The sequence below is a fragment of the Crocodylus porosus genome, unplaced genomic scaffold, assembly GCF_001723895.1.
Source record: "Crocodylus porosus isolate Cpor-Errol unplaced genomic scaffold, CroPor_comp1, whole genome shotgun sequence".
NCBI lineage: Eukaryota > Metazoa > Chordata > Crocodylia > Crocodylidae > Crocodylus > Crocodylus porosus.
The window spans coordinates 4,446,515-4,465,480 of NW_017728951.1; the positions used below are offsets into that span (position 1 = coordinate 4,446,515).

At 43.6% G+C, this 18,966-nt stretch overlaps 1 protein-coding gene across 3 annotated transcripts in view; it reads right to left on the bottom strand.

The window, feature by feature from the left end:
- Nucleotides 1-7,110, bottom strand: part of MGMT (O-6-methylguanine-DNA methyltransferase) — a 295,191-nt gene extending 288,081 nt beyond the window's left edge. For 2 of the 3 annotated variants that reach the window (XM_019556148.1, XM_019556149.1), the window contains exons 1-2: nucleotides 7,075-7,110; nucleotides 4,340-4,399 (exon numbers count right to left, since the gene is read on the bottom strand). The gene's annotated coding sequence lies outside the window, so the exon portion shown is untranslated. The remainder of the gene's footprint in view (nucleotides 1-4,339; nucleotides 4,400-7,074) is intronic. The other variant, XM_019556150.1, reaches the window with a different exon arrangement.
- Between the last annotated feature and the right edge of the window lie 11,856 nt (nucleotides 7,111-18,966).

The window sequence follows — 18,966 nt, forward strand, 5'->3', positions numbered from 1 at the left end:
AGGATCTGGAACCAACTTCCAAGAGAAGTGGTGCTGGCCCCTACCCTGGGGGTCTTTAAGAGGAGGTTAGATGAACACCTTGCTGGGGTCATTTGACCCCAGCACTCTTTCCTGCCATGGCAGGGGATTGGACTAGATGATCTACTCAGGTCCCTTCCGACCCTAGAAACTATGAAACTCTATCAATACCAAGCAGGTTTCAGAACCTTACCTTTCACATTGTTTGGTTTTCTTATATTAATCATACCACTTGAATGTTGTATTAACATTGGAGTACTGTTTTGATGATTTCAAAGAGACAGAAGCATCCATGTGCTATTCATAGGATTTGAATGCCTAACACCTTTAGGCTCTTGAAAACCCCAATTTAAGAAGGTGGGGGGCATGCAATGAGGACAACAGCTCATTTGGCTTACTTACATTTTTGGCTTCCTGGTTATATAGCATTATTAGATTTACCAGTAGGACATACAAGTTCAACTAACAAAAGCAGAATCTTATACAGCATAATGAAGAGCACAGGCTTAAATTTAAATCTGTCTGCAACTCAGGAATGAAGTCTTTTACAGTGTAAGTTCCAAATCATATCCTTTGTTTAAACTGAACAGTACTTTCAGTCAAGCAAAGGTACGAACACATGCTAAGGCCATATAAAGCGTTAGAACGTCTACTGTGCCCCTAATCAAAAGTGTGGTCAGATTTTTATATCTACACATATAAACTATATATACATTAAACATTTCCCACAAGAGGAGGGGCGTGTTGTCTTGTTTTACCTATAACTCAATTAAACAGATATTAAACAATACAACATGAAAACTTCCAGATAGGTAAAGAACATTTGATCCTGGATAGAGAAACTAATACCTGTAACAGTCATTATTAAAATACAAATATTTTGCATGCAGTCCTGTTCGCCATCTTGATCACATTCTTTGTGTTACTTTCTAGGATGAAAAAACAAATAATGAAAGGTATGCTATAAAATATCTGGGCAAATATGAAAACGGTTATTGTCGCAGGGCACTTCTGTGCCCCGCTCCTAGTAAGACTCAAACTTGAGGAGGGGAGATGTGTCGCAGGCACTGAAGTGCCTGCTCCTAAAAAAAGGACAGGCGTAGGTTTCTGGGGCAGCTGACCGGAAGGAGGCAGGGCCTGGCCCATATAAACAGCTTAGGCTGAAGCCAAGGCAGTTCCCTTCTGGCAACCGTGAAGGAGAGAGCTCTGCCGGGAGTAGGCAGAAGTGGGAGGCCTGAGGACCTGAGCAGTTATGGGGTGAGAATACCAGGCAGAGGAACCCTGGCAGGGCTGGAAATAATGATGAGCCAGAGAGCTTTGGGTTTACATTTTAAGCCAGGAGGATAGAGTTTGAGTTGGGGCCGATTGGCTTATGGTTTTGGTTACTGTTACACCGGAGGACCGGGTGAGGCTGTAGGGGTTGGAGGAGGCCTCATGGGAGCTCCCCAGTAGCGTGGGGGTTCCTGGCACTAGAGAGGGTGCCGCGTTTTAGGGGTTGCATAGACCCCGATCCAGTGGGGCAGTGTCATGTGGGGCGAGGAGCCCAGTGTGGGTGAGTGACCCATGAAGACGGGTCTGGGGCCAGGCACAGCTACGGCCACCTGAGCCTCGAGCGCGGGAAGCGCGAGGCACATAGGCCCCAGCGTGGGCGGGAATTGCATGAGCAAGGCCCCAGTGTGGGCACGAGTAGAGCCCCAGGGAAGGTGATGTGGCATTTGGATCGGGATAGGCCCAAGGGAGGGCGCACAGGAATAAGAAGGCCCAAGGGAGGGTGAGCATACAGGGAGAGGCCCCAGAGAGGGCCGCCAAGAAGAGATAACAGACTTAACAATGTCCGGGACAACTGAGAGGCTTGGGGCGTGGTATCAGGGGTGGTAGGAGCCACGCATAGCCCTGAGGCGGGAGTACACAGAATCAGTGGTAGACAGGGTAACAGCAGGAGTACGCCAAGGGGTACTATGCTCAAGCGGGTAAAAGGCAGCCTCCCTTTCATAATATTTATCAGCAAGACGTGGCAAGCGAGATAACGAGGGTGAGTGGACACTCACTTAGCACAGTAAGGGGCGCTCCTGGGTCCCCGTCCCGTGACAGTTATACTTACTACCACAGTTACACAGAGCCTTTAGAATATGTACTTTCTCATTATAGTCATTTTAAATATAATTTCATTTTAGAATGTACTTATCATGCAAAAAACCTTTTATACTGAACTACTAAAATGAAACACTTAAATATTTTAGAAAAAAATGCACACGCATAAATTTGACCTCTCTCTAAAAGCTGTAACTCAATTGTTCCTTTACTTGCTGAGGCACATTAACACAAGCCAAGCCCTGGCCTGTGTTTGGACAATAAATGTGTATATCAATTTCATGTGCTGCTCTAATATTACAAAATTAAAATAACATTTTGGCCAGTTTTTCCTTTGGTTGTTTTTAGTTTCAGGTTTGTTCTCTTGGACTAAATATAATCCTCTCACATACCTTGTTTGTTTGGTTTTTTTACCACTCTGCCAGGTTCCTTTTTTTACATGTGCTCAGCTATCCCCAGCTGTAAGCCAATGTACCAACAAGTAAAAAGCTCTATTTATGATTCCAGTTTTTACCTTAATACGGTACCAGTAAAACATTTCTAGAGAAAGTTAAAAAGTTTGCAGGAGCCATAGCATGTCACTAGCTTATAGATTTCACACATCCAAAAATCAGAATTGTTGTCCCACATTTTCCCATTAGTTACATTCTCTTCACCAATCCAGATATCTTATGAACACTCAGTGAAAGAGAATTGCACAATCTGTCAATAAAGTAAGCGTATTTTGAACTACTGTCCATATGACTCAATTTGTCAGTAAAAACTGCCACCACCGCTGTGCTTGCAGAAAAATGTCCATAAATGCATTATTGCGACTGGCAGATCGATGTCTATAATAAAAACAAATAGATTTAACAAGTGCTTGCTTTTACGAGTTATGCTATTGGTGGAACACACATTCAGTTTCACCCTTCAACTTCTGGGAATGGGCAATACAGGCTGTGTTGGATACTTTGCTGACTACACTGGTGTTACAAACAGGAAATTATTCTAACACAGGAAATCTTTAAAAGTATTAGACTGAATGCTTATGAATACAGCATGTATTTATAGCTTTCACACATTTAGGATTTAGCTCATTGTTCTACAAATTTCTCCAAAAATGTGCAAACTTAACAACTATAATAAAGAACACAGATTTCTTTCCCTCCCATTGCAGAAAATTGAAACTAGTTTTGAAAACAGCTGCATCCCAAGCCAAATGGCTCACTACTCTTGAGACTGGTGCAGGAAAACTGTATTTTTGCTCCCATGAGACCATGATTCAACTCCTATGCCACTAAACTAATTGAGAACAACCACTGCTGTTCAAACTGAGTTTCAACATCCAACATGTGGGCCAGAGTGTCACCTTTTCTATCAGTAGTCCCTTGGGTAGCATATGGGGGAAATTATGTATTGTTTAGCCAAAGTAAGATGGGGTATAGGGGCTGTCACAGACTGGTTTAAATTTTAAGGATAACAGCTGTTTTGGCTCTATCAACATGCTTAACTGCACTTATGTAAGGGGACAATACTAACAAAAACTACCATCCATTTTCTAAACCTGATCTTCTTTAAGCTTTCCAGGCTGTTTCTTCTTTTTGCAAATGACATTAAATTATTCTGTCACTTAAACCCACAGATTTAAAATGGTGTTAAATCTCATTTTTCTTTGGCACAGTCTTTCTACCTTACACAGTTCTCAAAAAGAACTTCCTAACACTTTTTCTGCCCAAGTTCCCAAATTAGTCATTTAAGTAAACCCCTGTTAGCCTTCCCAAAGGGCAGGAGTTTCTCCTTCAGGCTACTATCACTTTAGTGATGCCATTAACTGATTCTCTACATATGTTAAGCATTAAACAGTGGTGACAAGTTAATTACAGGAGTTATCAAGAGATAAAGTAGTCACAGTAACACAAGTTGCAGTGTAACAACTATAGTTTCCTATGGAGCTTGCGTGCAGTTGCTGGTGTAATTGGTGTAATTAACTCATCATGGATCAGAACCCAGATGGAATCTGTTGAAGCCATCTTACAAGGTCACAAATTCACCTACTTGGCTCTCAGAACTCTGGCTGAAAAATTATTTCCATCCTACCAAAAAAGCAAAATTCTAGAAAAAGCTTTAGCTGTATAAATAAAAGTGTCCAATACACTAACTGACCTATGATCAAGAAATTAGTTAATACATAGTAATTTTACTACATGAAGATAAAATTAAAGCTTATATAAATATAAAAGATACTCACAAAATGCTGTCAGGAAGAGATTTGTAGTGCCTTCTTTGTTTCTAAACAGATAGAAGTAATCTGCAATAGGAGGAATAGAAATTTTTTTCATATGTTAACAAGTCCAGACTTGCTGGATGCACATTACTACAGTCAAATAAGCTTGCCAAGGACACCACACCATGCCAACAAAACTTTGAAATCAAAGACAAAGAAAACATACACTTTCAGGGAGAAGAAAAATAATTAACTACTAAACTGATCAACTGAATTTGAGAAGATAGTCTCATGCAGTGAACACAGGACTAGGAACCAAACCTAAACTGTCTCATATCCACCTCATAAAACCGCTATAGGTCTCATTCTGCAGAACAGGAGGCAGAGGTGGATTTATGTCATCTCTGCCCACTTATTCCACCATTTCCACCAGAGGCCTTGGGACTGGCATTCATAAGCAGGGCTGGCAGAAGCACTTCCAACTTAACAACCCTCCATGGAAATTCCACATCACAATTAATTTTTACTCAGCTGAGTAGCACCCCCTGAATAAGCAAGATGGAATTTTAATGCACAAATGCATCAATTGGAGTGCGTGTATTGCAGCTCAACTGAAGTTACATTTCTATACAAGGGAAGACCAAAGGCCACAAAGACAGTTCAGAAGCAAAAAGCCTCTCTGCAGTCAGTCCTAGCGGATTTCCAGTCTCCAGCGGATTTCCGAGGGTTTGCAGGCCAAAACCTTAATCAGTTCCACAAAGGGGCTATCCCTTGCTATTAAGATAAATGATTCCAGGTGATGTACTGCAGCATTTCCAGTCCTCTTATTCCCCCCCCCACACACACACTCACACTTTTTTTTTTGTTTTTGCTTAATGGACAATGGACACTCAAGAATAGTCGACTTTGGCACTCGTGCCACCTCAAAAAAGTTACTTATTTACATTATACTTCATTTCATTACTTGTAAAAGGATGATAAGCATAAAACTGAAGCAAGTCTAGTTATATGCTGCTTTGAAAATCTGAAAAACTGAAGCCCTGCATATAATCACTTTTTAGGATAATAGAAGTATTAAAAATCAATAATTAAACAATTAGCAGTAGCTATACTGTTATTTACTTCCCAAACAGTGGGAGTAGCAAAGCAGCTTCTTCATCTATATTTACTTTTTCCAATTTTCAGAACTTCTGGACATAATTGTGATATTTTGCCATATTGTACCATGAGCTTTTTTTAAAAAGAAAACAAAAGCAAGAAGCAATATATCCCTTAATCTTTATTTTACATTCTCCTTACTTTCTCTCTTACATTGGAACTGTACTTGATTATTCTGTCTTACAACCCAGTTTCAGTAAATGAAGAGATCTGGAATACAAGTAACTCCCAGTGAGGAGTTACCATCACACTCCCACTACAAATGGCACATGTGGCAGAGCCTGAACAGACTGAAAGCGGGTCTCGGCAGATACAACTTTCTCATTAAATCATTGGGCCTCTACACAGCCAGCCAATGTGTTTCTCAAGAAAAGCAAACATGAATCATGTCCTGAAATGCCCTGTAGCACCACAATGCATCCCACAAGCTTTGGCAATAAGACCACCAGAAGCAGTTGCCTGTGCAGAATTTTAGCAGACCATATAGAAAGGATGGCCTGGAGACATGACAAGGAAGAAGACTAAAAATATGGTCTCTCCATAGCATTTTAGATCTTCGAGGGGTGCGGGCCAGCATGCCACAAATTAGACATGCAACATCCCTTGAGGGCTACTCTAAACACCCTCCTCTACTTCCTGTTCTATGTTCCCTGCCTGATCTGCTGCTGATTTCTACTTCCTACTTATCTGCTGCAGTGCTGCCTGCTCCCTCCCTCCTCTGCCACATACCACACAACATCCACTCTCAGCCTCTGCACCACAGGCAAGATGCACCTAGGGCCTGACCCAGTACAGGGCAGCTTGTATGTTCTGGAGGAGCTGCCTGTGCCTAGGTCTCACGCCATGTCGTCCCATTTGGTCATACACTGGGCAGGGGGTTGGGAGGGCACCTCAGGGAAAAAAATAATCAAGTTGCTACTGCAGAAAACAACTGAGCTATATAAGAGGACTCTGCTCCCCCAAGCAGATCCAGCTCCACATGTCTGCTGATACACTTGGCTGCAGGGGGGCCGGCACTGCTGCTCTCATCTTGTAAGACAAGGCACAGGTGCCAAAGCATGGCACATGACAGCATTTTGCTTGGGGCGGATGGCAGAGAAGAGGCCAGGGTTGTGCTGCCACAACAAGCATCGGGCCCCTCCTCTGCCTGCCCCTGGCACACCATCTTACAAACAGAGGCTGTGGGTGTTTTGGGGCACTCTGCCCAAAAACCTTGCCAACCCATTGCAGGAGGAGCTGCCTCAGGGGCGGTGAAATTGCCCCAAGCCTGCAGCTCCCAATGTTTTAGAGGCACCTTTCTCTGCACACTGAGGAGTGCAGTAGGCCTCAGGGAGATGAGGCAATGTCCTCTGGCAGCGTGGGGTGGACTTTCAAGAATATACTAAAGGGTGGCAAGCAAACTTTAAAAAAACAGGAGGAGTGAGGGTGGAGAGTCAACCCACTTGAAAAAAAAAAGGGGCTCCTATTTTCAAGGAGAAAAAACGAGGGGAACCGTATCTGCCAGGGGCTGCTTGGGCCCTCCCCGTGCCTCACGCAGCACGGAAGGGTGGGCACCGGCCGTCTGGGTTTAGAAATGGGTTGTGATGCAGCCCCACCACCACCTCCTCCTCCTCGTCGTGGCTTAGAGCATAGACCTACCGGGCGCGCTGCTGCCCGCTCCGCCTCACACGGCGGGAGGAAGCAGACCGCAGCAGCCCCTCCCCTCTTCCGCCTGCGCGGGGACCTGACGAGCAGCCCGCGCAGGCGCCGCAGGGGCTGGAGCCGGGCCTGCCTGGGCGCAATGCAGCGCAGCGGGCTGGGGCGCACAGCCCTGCAAGGAAAGAAGGGGCCGTGTCTAGACGTAGGACTCGGCGCTGGTGTCCGGGGGCGGAGCGGGTAGTTGCTCCTGATGCAGAAAAGCCCGCCTGGGCCTGGCTCCAAGCCCCTGGGGAAAGCCGGTGTGATCCTCCCCGGCCTGGCAGGGAGGGGCAGGGGAGTGTTCCCATTGCATTGGCGGGGAAGACTGATGCAATTCGCTTCCTGCCCTCACTTGCACCCGTGCCGTAGGCTGTGCAAGTGCCAGGCAAAAGCGCCACCAGCATCCGGCCACTCGCTGCTGTAAGAAAATACCCAGGGATTTCTGTCAGGGAAAAGATCCTGCCCGAGGTAATGCAGTGAAAACGGCACTGCGTCGTGGAGGGGGCGCAGCCTTGTCTGCTTGCGGACAAGACTCCCTCTGACAGCTTCGTAGTGAGCTTCCCGCTGCCCACGTTGGGGAGGATCTGGGCTAGACGACACCTTGATGGAAATGGGAGACTGCTCCCTAGCTTGCTCCAAGACAAACTCGAGGGCATCCGAACCCCAAGCTTCTGGGCTCGGGCCTGCAAGCGGGATGCCCGACAAATGATTCGGGTGGGGGTGGAGGATGTTTGATGGCTGTAGGGCCACATTTGGTTCTTGAATGAGTCACGGATTTGGAATGGATTTGGCTAGGTTGACTTGGGACATGAAAAAATTCTCCTTAAAAGTTAACATCCAAAGATTTCTGATACTTTAAAGGCTGAAACTGTAGGAAGTTCGGGTGGGGCTCAGTTTTGATCATTAGAGTTTCATAGGATCCAGTCAAGAAGAATCCAGCTTTGTTTTTTTCATTTGCAGAGTTGTAAAGACAGGGATGAACGCAGACAAGCTCAGGAAGTCTATAACTGGGGAATTGCTAAAGGAAGTGGTTTGAGTAGTGAAGGTTGTGTTAGAAAAGACATGGAGCGAGTTGCAGAGTTGATGATGCTGAAAAAGGTAGGGTGAAGCTTAGTTGAGTTAATAAGCCATGGTGAGCAGACCATGAAGAGGGGTTACTAAAATTTACCAAAAAGGCAAAACCCCAAATTATTGGAACTCATTTTAAAGCTCTTTATATACAGTTGGGAGATTCTGGAGTGTAATCATGAGATTGTCAGACAAGCGAAGAACCAACTAATGAGGGAGACCCAGACAAAAAGCACTTTCCCTCTTGTGACTGAGCATCATAACCATAAAGGCATCAGATTTAAAATCTGGTTACAGATAACCAGATGGCTTCTGTGTTTTGGCTTCAAGGAATTCCCAGCACTTATTTTCTGAGAAGCAGACTTTTTGAACCCCGTCTAATTCAACTCTTTGTTCTTTGGCTCATCAGTTTTCAATCCACTTAAAAATGTGTCAGGTCAGGACAGCAGGTAGGATGGTTAGCCCCAGCTGGGCCTAACTACCTGAGTGCCAGTGTTGCCAAGTCTTACGAGAAAAAATAGTGGCACTGCCTTTAAAAGCAAGCCCAACCCATTTCCAGCCCATAACAATCCCTGTACCAGCGGGGGGCTAGGAATTTTGATGTGGATATAGCCCCCCCAAACTTCCCCGTCGTGCCGCCCCTCCTGGCAGGACACGCAGCAGGGCAGGGAGCTGCTCCAGGACTGGGCTGGGGTCTTGTGGTGGTGACAGCATGGTTCGGAGGTGGGGCAGAGCCACAATTTGCAGCTTGCATGCCCCAGGCAGGGACATGCAAGCAGCAGATTGCGGCTTTGCCCTGGCTCCGAACTATGCTGCAATCCACTGCCTGCATGCCCCTGCCCAGCGCATGCAGGCTGCAGATTGTGATTCTGGACCACGCTGTCACCGCTGCAAGATCCGAGCCTGGCTGGAGCAGCTTTGCGCCCTGCTTGCATGCCCTGACAGCACTGCTGGGGCCGATCCACATGGAAACCCGCCCTGCACTCTCAGAGCATGGCTGCTGCTGGGGTCTCCATGGAAACCCTTCCCACCCATGCCCAGTTCCAGTGTCACAGCACAGAAAAGGACAACAGGACAGAAAAGTCCGTGTCAAGCCTGAGCTTCCAGCTTCTAGTTCCCTGGTTCTTCACCTGTTGGAAAATAGTTCCTCATTTTTCATTCCCATTCTGGATCCTGCTCGTCTTATTCCAGGCTTGAGTCCAGGTCTTGGATCTCATGGCTATAATCTGGACTCCTTTTTTCAGACTTGCTGCTTCATGACCTCTCCTTGTTCCTAACTCTAGTCTAAACTCCCCTGTCTTCTGACAGCTGGCTCTTGTCTTATAGTGTTAGTGTGGTAATCACAAGTGTCCTGGTCCCTTTTAGCTATAGCTGCCTGCTTGGGACTCCCTGGCTAGTGAGGCTGATCTGAATCTTTGCTTTTCTATTCCTGACTCCTGTCCCCTCCCCTGCTAATACTTTGCCCGCCTTTGTCCTTGTCTCTCTCAGACTTCTTGGCTCTATTTTGGGCCTTGTCTGGTTCTGACTTTGTCTGCTTTTAACTCCCCTGGGTTGTGAACAAGGAAGTCATGAATGAAAATATTTGCCATAGGCATGTTTTGTTTTCTGTCCCCCTTAAGAGGGAGAGCAGTTACATTTTGGTTGAAGAATCATGGCTACATTAATCCACAGCTCAAAAGGTCAAGATATCCAAACTAATTCCTGCTGTTAGCTGCCATTTGCAAACAAGTTAAAAAAAAAAAGGCTTAAGTGGTCTCCAGGTTGAATAAGAACCAATATAAATAGTTAAATAAGATTAAAAGAGCTTCATGCATGTGATCACTATTTTGGTGAAACAGTTTTGGAATATCAGAAAGCAGAGAGGCTTCAGATGAGAGACTGCATTAAACCTGGCAGCTTTTGGGCTTGGGCCATGGTCTGTTATCAAACCTTAAAATCAGAAGTACCTCTGGCTACAAGTACCTAAATGCTGCAGGTTGGGACCTGTTACCCACTAGTTTTTCTAAAAGAGCTGAAATCCCTGAGTCTGCTATTGTGTAGTGCAGGGTCTAGAAGAGCTGGGGTAGCTAAGTTACTTGAAGAGAACTGGCAACCCCTAGCAGAACAGGAGCAGGGAGCACTGGTGACCTCTGGCATGGGTCCTCACCCAGCACTTAAGCTGTCATAGGTGGTAGAGGCCCAGAGAAGATCCATGCATGAGTCTCCCTTCCCAGTGTGGGCTAAGTAGCAGAGCTCCATTTCAATTTGCTCTGTGATAGAGCACCCTTCCCTAAGAGGTCTACCAAGCGGACAGAGGAGTTGTAGGGACTAGCAGCTACACTAGCTGCCATAGCTATTAAGTTCACCCTGGCTGAAACTGGGAAAGAACTCTAATAGCATTTACCATGGTAACCGGTTAATAGTCACTTGGGGTGCAGACAGAAATTATATGCATCCCATGATAGGCCCCTCGAAAGTGCTCTAAATCTGTGCCCAAACAGAAGAGCATGGCTGCAGAGCCCACTGATGGCACAACAAATTAACCCTTATTGTATGAGGGTTCAAATAAAGATACTCCTAAGTGAACCAACTTCATTAATTTGTCTGCTCCAGTTGCAACAGCAGCCCAGCCAAGCTGCTGTCTCTGAATGGGATTGTGAGAAGATGGGGGAGGGAGGTCCCTTCTGGGGTTTTCTCAGCCCTGCTGGAGTGAGGCAGGTGAATTGGAGTCCCTCACCTCGGGGCGGGGGTGGAGGGAGCGGAAGAAGACTCCAATCTACCTACCCCCACACTGCAGCAGGGCTGAGAACGCCAGAACAACCTCCCTCCCCTGCCTTCTCTCCCCTCTCATCCAGAAACAGGAACAGAGCTGCGAGAGTGGGGGCACAGCCGGGGAGGAGATGTGGGGTAAGAGCTAGGGGAAAATGCAGCCTCTCTCCCTGGATTGACTCCAAATTAGAGCCAGTACTGTACCATCCCAATCCAACAGCTACCAGCTGTAGGGTCGGGAGTATCGGTCCAACTCATGGTATTTTTTATGAATCACCATGAGTTAGGCCTAGGAGCTGCACTTCTGTTTGCACTCTGTTAAAGTTTTCCCTAAGGGGTGTGTGTTTTTGTTCCTTTTCCCCTTTAATTAGCCCTGTCTTCTAATCAAGTCAATGTGGTAAGTTCTAAAGTACAGGGCTTCTCTCAGAAAATGCCCCTCCTGCCCTGATGCTTGCTCTGAGTAGGTCTCCTGTATAAGCACTTCCACTAATCACAGTTGTGACTATATGGCATGTGGAGAAAACTGGTCTCTGAAACAGGCAGGCTGTAAACTGCTTAGGGCAATATGGGTACTGACAGACGTGGAAAAAAAGCAAAACGCACATTACCAGAAGCAGCAGTGCATTAGTTGGACCAAGCTCTGCAGTGTCTGTGTAGATTGGGCACTTCAGCAAGGCTTTTTGTTGCCTTTATCTAATAGCTGATTCCATCAGCTATCACATAAAAGCGCCAAAATAGCACCTCTAAAGTACCCAATATACACAGACGTTGAGCAAGCCAGGTCCAATTAATGTGATGCCTCTTCTAGGTGTGTACTGGGATTGGCGTGAGAGCACGCCAAGTTTAAATTAAAGTGCAGTTATTTTTTTTTCCATATCTGCAAGCATCCTATAAGACCTTAAATTCCACCTAGAAATCAAAAGCCAGTACAAATAGACCTCAGAATACTGGTGCCTTGTGTTCCTATCAAATTGTACCAAGCTATGCAATTTACCAACTTGTGTGTTAGGTTCCAGGGACATAACTTGATCTGTATGGGCTTCTAGAAAGGAAAGTTGTTTCATATGGTATAAATTCATAATATCAATGCATATCTGACCAAGTATTTAAGGATTTGTACGTTCTTGAGGTGCAGTGGGTGGACACTTCTCATAGTGGCAGCAAATGGCCTTTGGTACTAGTGTTGTATTCTTAACTGACAGGTTAAGATAATGGATGCCCATATATGGCCCAGCTGTTCAAAAATTCTGCAACATACTTCAACACTATGCTTTTGAGATTTCTAGTGTTTTTCCTCTTTCAGTTTAAATTTGTGGTATTATGAAAATATCGGAGTGCAAGATTTAAATAAGAAAAAAAATTGCCACTGGATTGGACCTCTTATCTGGTTCATTATCATTTCTGCACAAGCAACCAGTACCTGAAACTTTAGTGGAAGGCAAGACCTCCTTAAAATGTACTTCTCTAATGCTCTTCATGGAAGGGAAAATAAATCCTTTGACCCCCCAGAGATGATTATTCCCTGAACCATGCGTTTTGATCACCCTTATCATTAATTTAGTTTGCATCATGACAGACTTTAATAATTATCATAAAATTATCCAGCCCTTCTTAAAATCAAGCAGCAGCATTTGTCTTCATAACCTCTTGTGGTGAATCCACAGGTTGACTGCTGCATAAAGAAGTATTTCCCTTTATTGGTTCAAAATTTACTGCCCTTTAATTGAGTGTCATATTCTCATATTATTAAGAAGGGTAAAAAGAGCCCTGATCAGGTTTCACTCTGCCTGCCCTTCAGAATTATGAACATCTCATTTAAGTCTCCTTTAGCCCCTCTGCCTTCCAGTTTTGGGAATTTCTTATTTTATGTAAATACCACTGTCATTCAAACCATCTTCATTTCACTTCATTTGAACTTTTCAATTTGCACTCTGTCTTTCTTTGAAGCAAGATAATCAAAACTGAGTGGAAATTTCCAAGTGAGGTTGTACCATTAGTCAAAAACATGAGTCTCAGCAGTGTATCAAAATATTATTCATGCCCCTTTTTCAAGTACCGAAGCCTCCTACTTTTTACTTTAACTTCTCTGTCTTGTCCGACCTTATCACTGAGTTACATTAATTGTTTTTGCTTATATAGACCCACAGTTTCAAAGAACATAAGAGTAAGTTGGTTCTTTTGCAGAAAATATACTTTCTGCAAAGTCAAAGTTTTCCAAAGGAAATTTTCAATTTGGCTGAAATTTTTTGATTTTCTCTGGGGTCAGATTGACTCAAATTGAAATCTACATTGGTGTGTTGAATTCACCCCGAGTATTTTTATCTGAGTCAGTTCAAATCTTAAACTGCATTTCTCTATTATGCTGCATTATTCCATGGCTGTTGCAGTTTTGATTTCACTCTAATGAAACAGAATGGAGCATCATGGCAGTGGGTCAATATTATGACAGTGGGTTTATTCTGGTAGATTGAGGCCTGTAGGAAAGGATAGAGACATCAGGCTTAAGAGCTACAGCTATAGTGAGATAATGCAAAACTAAAAGAAAATGCAGTTTAATACTGAATCTGCTCAAAGTGAAACATTTTGATTAGGAAATATTAAAATGTTTAAAGTTGTCAAAGAATTCCATCATTGCAGAATTGGAATTTGTTGGAATATTTCAATCCACAAACAGATTTGATATTTCAAGATTTTGTCTTTGGACAAAAACAGTTTTAAATATCAGAATTTGTTACGAGATAAAAAATCATATTTTGACTTTCACATTATTAGACATTATCTTCCTACTATCTACGTTTAATTGTCCACCTTCTTTCTTTTCCAACTCATCATTAAATACCACATATTAAATAATGTCTTTCCCCATACTGACTTGTTAAGTAAATTGCTACCAGTTTTTTTAACTCTTCACTGTGGGTTTTCAGGACTGAAGTGATATTTAAATTATGCATAAAACTTATTCCACCATTCTGCACAGTATTTTAAATTTCTTGTGTATTCTGTACCAAGAAATTATTCTTTCATTCTCTCTGGTTATAAATTGTTACCACTGTTATTTATAATGCACTTTTCATGTAACATAAATTTAATCAAGTGCAAAGTAGCCATTTTCCCCAGGTCAAGAGGATAGTCAGCAATTCAATATAAGACACCAACACCAAACAGATTTTCTTATGAGAATCAAACACAAAAAATAACACCAGGAATTTCAGAGTCAATAACTCATCAGTGAACACACTACCTTCTGCACAGTCTGTCCCAAAGACAGTTATTGGACATATTGCACCACCTTGGTTTCTTGAGTTCTACTGCAAAAGTAGATATGATGTCAGGAGAAGGGAAGAGCTACTCTTTAACATCATTGAACCACTTAGGAATGTGTAGATGTCACCCTGAAGAGAATTATCACTAAGGGTCTACTCAATTTGCAATTCTATGGATTTCATGGAAACCACGAAATCTGGGACTGTTTGCAAAGTCAATTTTAAAAAATTAATAAAAATAACATGCTGGCTCCCCAGCGGTCCTTGCTGCTGTTGTGGCCCAGCCTCAGAGCCTGCCTGTGGGGGGGAGACACCGGCTGGCAGGGCAGCACAAAGGGCAGCAGAGAAGATGGTGGCTGCCCCTTTGTTCCTCCTCCCAATGGGGCCCGTCCACCAATCAGCACTGGGGGTGGCACCAAGGCACATACAAGAAATATCTGCAGAATTTGCTGTTTATGCCATGACCATCCCGCAAAAATTATTTAGTTTCTCCATGATTTAAGTAGACCTCTAAATATCAGGTGTATTATCCCTTTCCCAGTGTGCCTTACTGAAAGTATGAGCAGTTCTACTCAGTAGCAGTAGAAGTGCCCTGCAGCAGGAGTCCTAAATACAGCTGATTGTAGTATGGATGACTGGCAAAACCTGTGCTTGAGAAAGGGACAAGTTTGCTTTGCCAGTCAAGGGTGAAAGGCAGAAGTGGGTGAAAGGTGAAAAGTAGCTACCTTTCTGTCTGTGAATCCAAGATAAGGTTTAGTAACATCTTACAAGACCCCAGCCGTTTCTTAACATAGCTGGATAGACAGAGAGCCTAGCTTGAAGTAACTAATAAGCACTGGCAATTTAGTAAGAGGCCAATGTGGAGTGTTTCTGCAGGATGCTGCTAATCTCCACTTGTCTTCACTAGCAAAAAGGGACATGTGTCCATCTGACTGGTAGGTGAACTTTCATTGTAGAAGGTTTCTCTCTTCCTGTGTTAAGTTCAGCAGAGCCTGATCTCAACTGGACTTCTTCTGTATACAGAGTTAAGTAGCAGTGAGAGTACCCTGGAAATGCACTTGGTTTACATACATTATGTATTGCCGTTGGCCAGTTCCAACAGGAGGCCCAAGTAACCTAGTATCCATGGAAAGGCCAAGCAAATGTCCAGATTTTCCTTGCTGCAGTTTAGGGAAACTGCTATGCTACTCACAAATATACTCCATAGCACAAATCTTTCAATTCTGGGTAGGGAGGAAACTTGGACATGGTGGTGTTCCAGCCTTTTCTTGCCCCAAGAGAAGGATCAGCTACAGCAGGACAAAGCAGGCACCACCATCCTCCCCTGTGCACTGGGGAAACTTCTGCCTTGTCAAGATCCAGTTTGGAGTTCCCCTATATGCTGTGGCCCTCCCAGTACCTCTGATCCTATTGTGGAAAAATGCCACAAAGTATCCTCTTGTGCATTCACTTGAGCAAACAAGTTAGTATTGTTTTTCACGTTCATAACCATCAAAAAGAAAAAAACAGCTGTAGGAAACTCTGAACTGTGTCATTTCACTTTTCAAAACAATGAGGATATATTCCACAAATGTTAATCTGCATAGTTAATGTTATTACATATGTAGCTTTTCATTTGTGCACAGTCTGTGAGTTAATTGGTCTTGAAGGTGACTGTGTATGTGTGCATGTAAAACTATTTTTAATCTGTGTTTTAAATAGCTTATAATAATATGAATATCTTATTTACTTCGACTTTTCCAGTGCATTATTGGGAATTTGTCTACATACGTTAATTGGTGTGAAGTGCTGACCAGTGTACACCTGGGTTACTGGGAAGTAGAGCATGTGCCTGTGTGTTTCTGGGAAATTTCTTTCTGGTGATGTGGGATACAATTTGTGTCCACTGGCTGGGAGAGTGAAAAATGAGGACTGGGTGGAAGAGCTGGGAGAAAGGCAAAAGGGCAGTCACCCAGCAGGAATAGATGGTTTCAGAAAAATTTGCAGGCTTGTATGGTAGAAAGGCTATAGTTACTATCAGGAACATGGATGTGGCCACCCACAGTATGTAGACAATTTTCAATAAGTTATTAAAGAAAACTTCTGTTGTAATAATTGTGGTATTCCTCAGTGTGTTGAAATTTGAGTAGTTAGTTATGCTTGTCCAAAGTGAATATCAATTATCATCAAATCAGAATGGCACTGTCACACATGACTATACATGGTACAAGACAATAGAAAATAAGGCCCACAAAGTATATCTGCTCACCTGTGTTGAGTAGAAGGAATTATCTACTGTGAATTATGCTTTCTTTCTAGTGATGCAGGTAGATTTTAATTGGACTTCTTCATAACTTGTTGGGTATCTTTTTTCAATTTCCAAGTGTCACTAACATAATAAATTTTTAAAAAATCTGATTATGGTAAAGAATTATTAAGTATCTCTTTTCATGTTCAAAAAGAAAGGAGAATCAAAAAGGAAAAAAGTGAATTTGGGGAACTAAAACTGAAGTGGAACATTCCTAAAGAATGAAAAAGTTTCAATATGAATCTGAGCACATTAACTGTTCACTGGCTCTGTATCAGGTTGGACTCAGACTCCAGATATAGAATCCTAAACTTTTTTAAGCTTTGTATCCAGTTGGGAAGATTAGGCCCATCCTGACTATAAACAAAACCTAAGTGAGGAATCAGAATGTGCCCAGAAGGAACACAAACAATCCCTAGGCTGGGAGAGGAAGGAAAGTGGGTGGTTTGAAATGTGGTAAGTTGTGGAATTTATGGGTAAATTGAAAAAATGCATTTTAGTTGACAAACCATTTTCAGTCCTTATGAAGTAGCTTGACATAAGGGAGAAAATAACATTTCCTATAATCAAGGTGCCGGAAGTTATTTGCCATTCACTAATGCCTTTAGGGAAATCTAGCAGCAACCTGTGTAAATGCAAGAGATATTAGTGGAGATTGGCTCCAATTTCTCTAGGAAAAAAACATAAAAGACTGATGGTGTTTGATATGGCCTATCTTTCATTTGTTTGCAGAAATTGGCATAATTATTTCTTGACTACCCTGTTCCAGAAATCCTTGGAAAATGCTTGTTCACATTTCAAGTGAAACTGTTAATTGGAACTGATTTTTTTTTTTTATCCAGACTAGAATGCTGTGGGATAGAAGTACAGTAAAACTTCTCTTTTGAAATTAATGAAGCACTCTTATAATCTAGAAAACTATCTGAAATACAAAACCACAAACAAGAGGCCATTACAAAACTAGGAGATCTGTAGTCATCATGGGGAGGTGGTGGTGAACCCAACATGTGGATATGATCTTGCAGGATATGTTCTTGCAGGAAGAATGAGCTAGGTGACTGTCCCAGGGGGACAGCCACTGGGAGACCCCTCCTGCGGTGGGACTTGGGACAGGGGCAGCCCGCCCCTACAAAAAAAGACTGGAAACCAGGGAAAACTTACTTGTTGCAGGAGGAGAGGAGGTGGACGAGTCACACCAACACAAAACAGCTACACAGTTTGTGAGCCACGCTTATTTCTGGTTTGAGCTGGCATGGGTGGGTGACATCATCCCTGGACACCGCCCAGCCAGAATAAAAGCCAGCACCAGGGGAGACACTGGGGAAGCACCGCAGGAGGTGCACGGCAAGGGTGCTTCCCATACCAGGGATGCACAACGCTGGCATGCAGTGGGGGACTGGGTGCCGGAGCATCCAGAAGGGTCCTCAGCAAGGAAGAGGACCTCGGACAACGATGGGGGATGATGAGGACTGTAAAACAATGTATCCATGAGTGGGGGGATGGGTCAGGACCCTACCCTGGACTGCTATTGAAATCCTTTTGCTGTTTTTCTTTTGTTTTTCCTTTCTGACAGGGACCAGCCCCAGGAGGCCCTGAGGTAAGGGCAGGGGCATAGGCCACACTCTGAAGTAGGAGTGACCGAATAGCCATGGCCAACAGCAAGGCTTAATCAAAGGTCCAGCAGGAGGCCAGAGCAAGTCAAGATGCCCCAGGAACTCAGAGGTTGAAATGAACCCATCATCTCCCTCCCCAGGAGAGAAGCAGGAAGAGATAATATCGGAGGGCAAGCTGTGTTGACACCAAGGGGCCATCCTAGAGGCTGGCACATGGTTGGGGTGTAGGGGAGGTGGATTCCCACGGATACCCATCAAGGATTGCAGCCAGTCTGAGGGAGCCCACTGAAAGGGAATCCGCCATTGAAGATATCTTCAAAGTCATGGCAAGTGAGTCCATGGGCTTTCCCTGGGATGACCGTGGGCTCATTCAGAGATTGCTGGAACCCGCAGAGCGGCCAACACCTGGCACACACGCCAAGGCCACAAGGAAGCACATTCTCGAGACCAAGTGGGCACGGTGACCTGATGCACTATTTGTGGTCTAGTTCATGCTTTGAAGAAATAAGAGTCAAATGGATCTCTCCATGAGTGTAACATTTTAAGTTCTATGCTAATGAAGCAAAAATAATTTGGCTCTTCTCTAACAATTTACAGCCTGTCCTCTACTCTGTGGGTGAATACTCCACTTGCAAAAAGGGTCAAAGCAAATACAATTCCCTATTTTTAATGTTTTTTCCTACTATTTATATTGCTTCATTTTATTTATCTTTATGTATCATCATATATTATCAATTCTACTTTTGGTTAAATTATGTGAATTTGATTGTATACTTAACTATAACCACAAATCATATAATTTTATTAATATATAACATTTGATTTTATCATTAACTA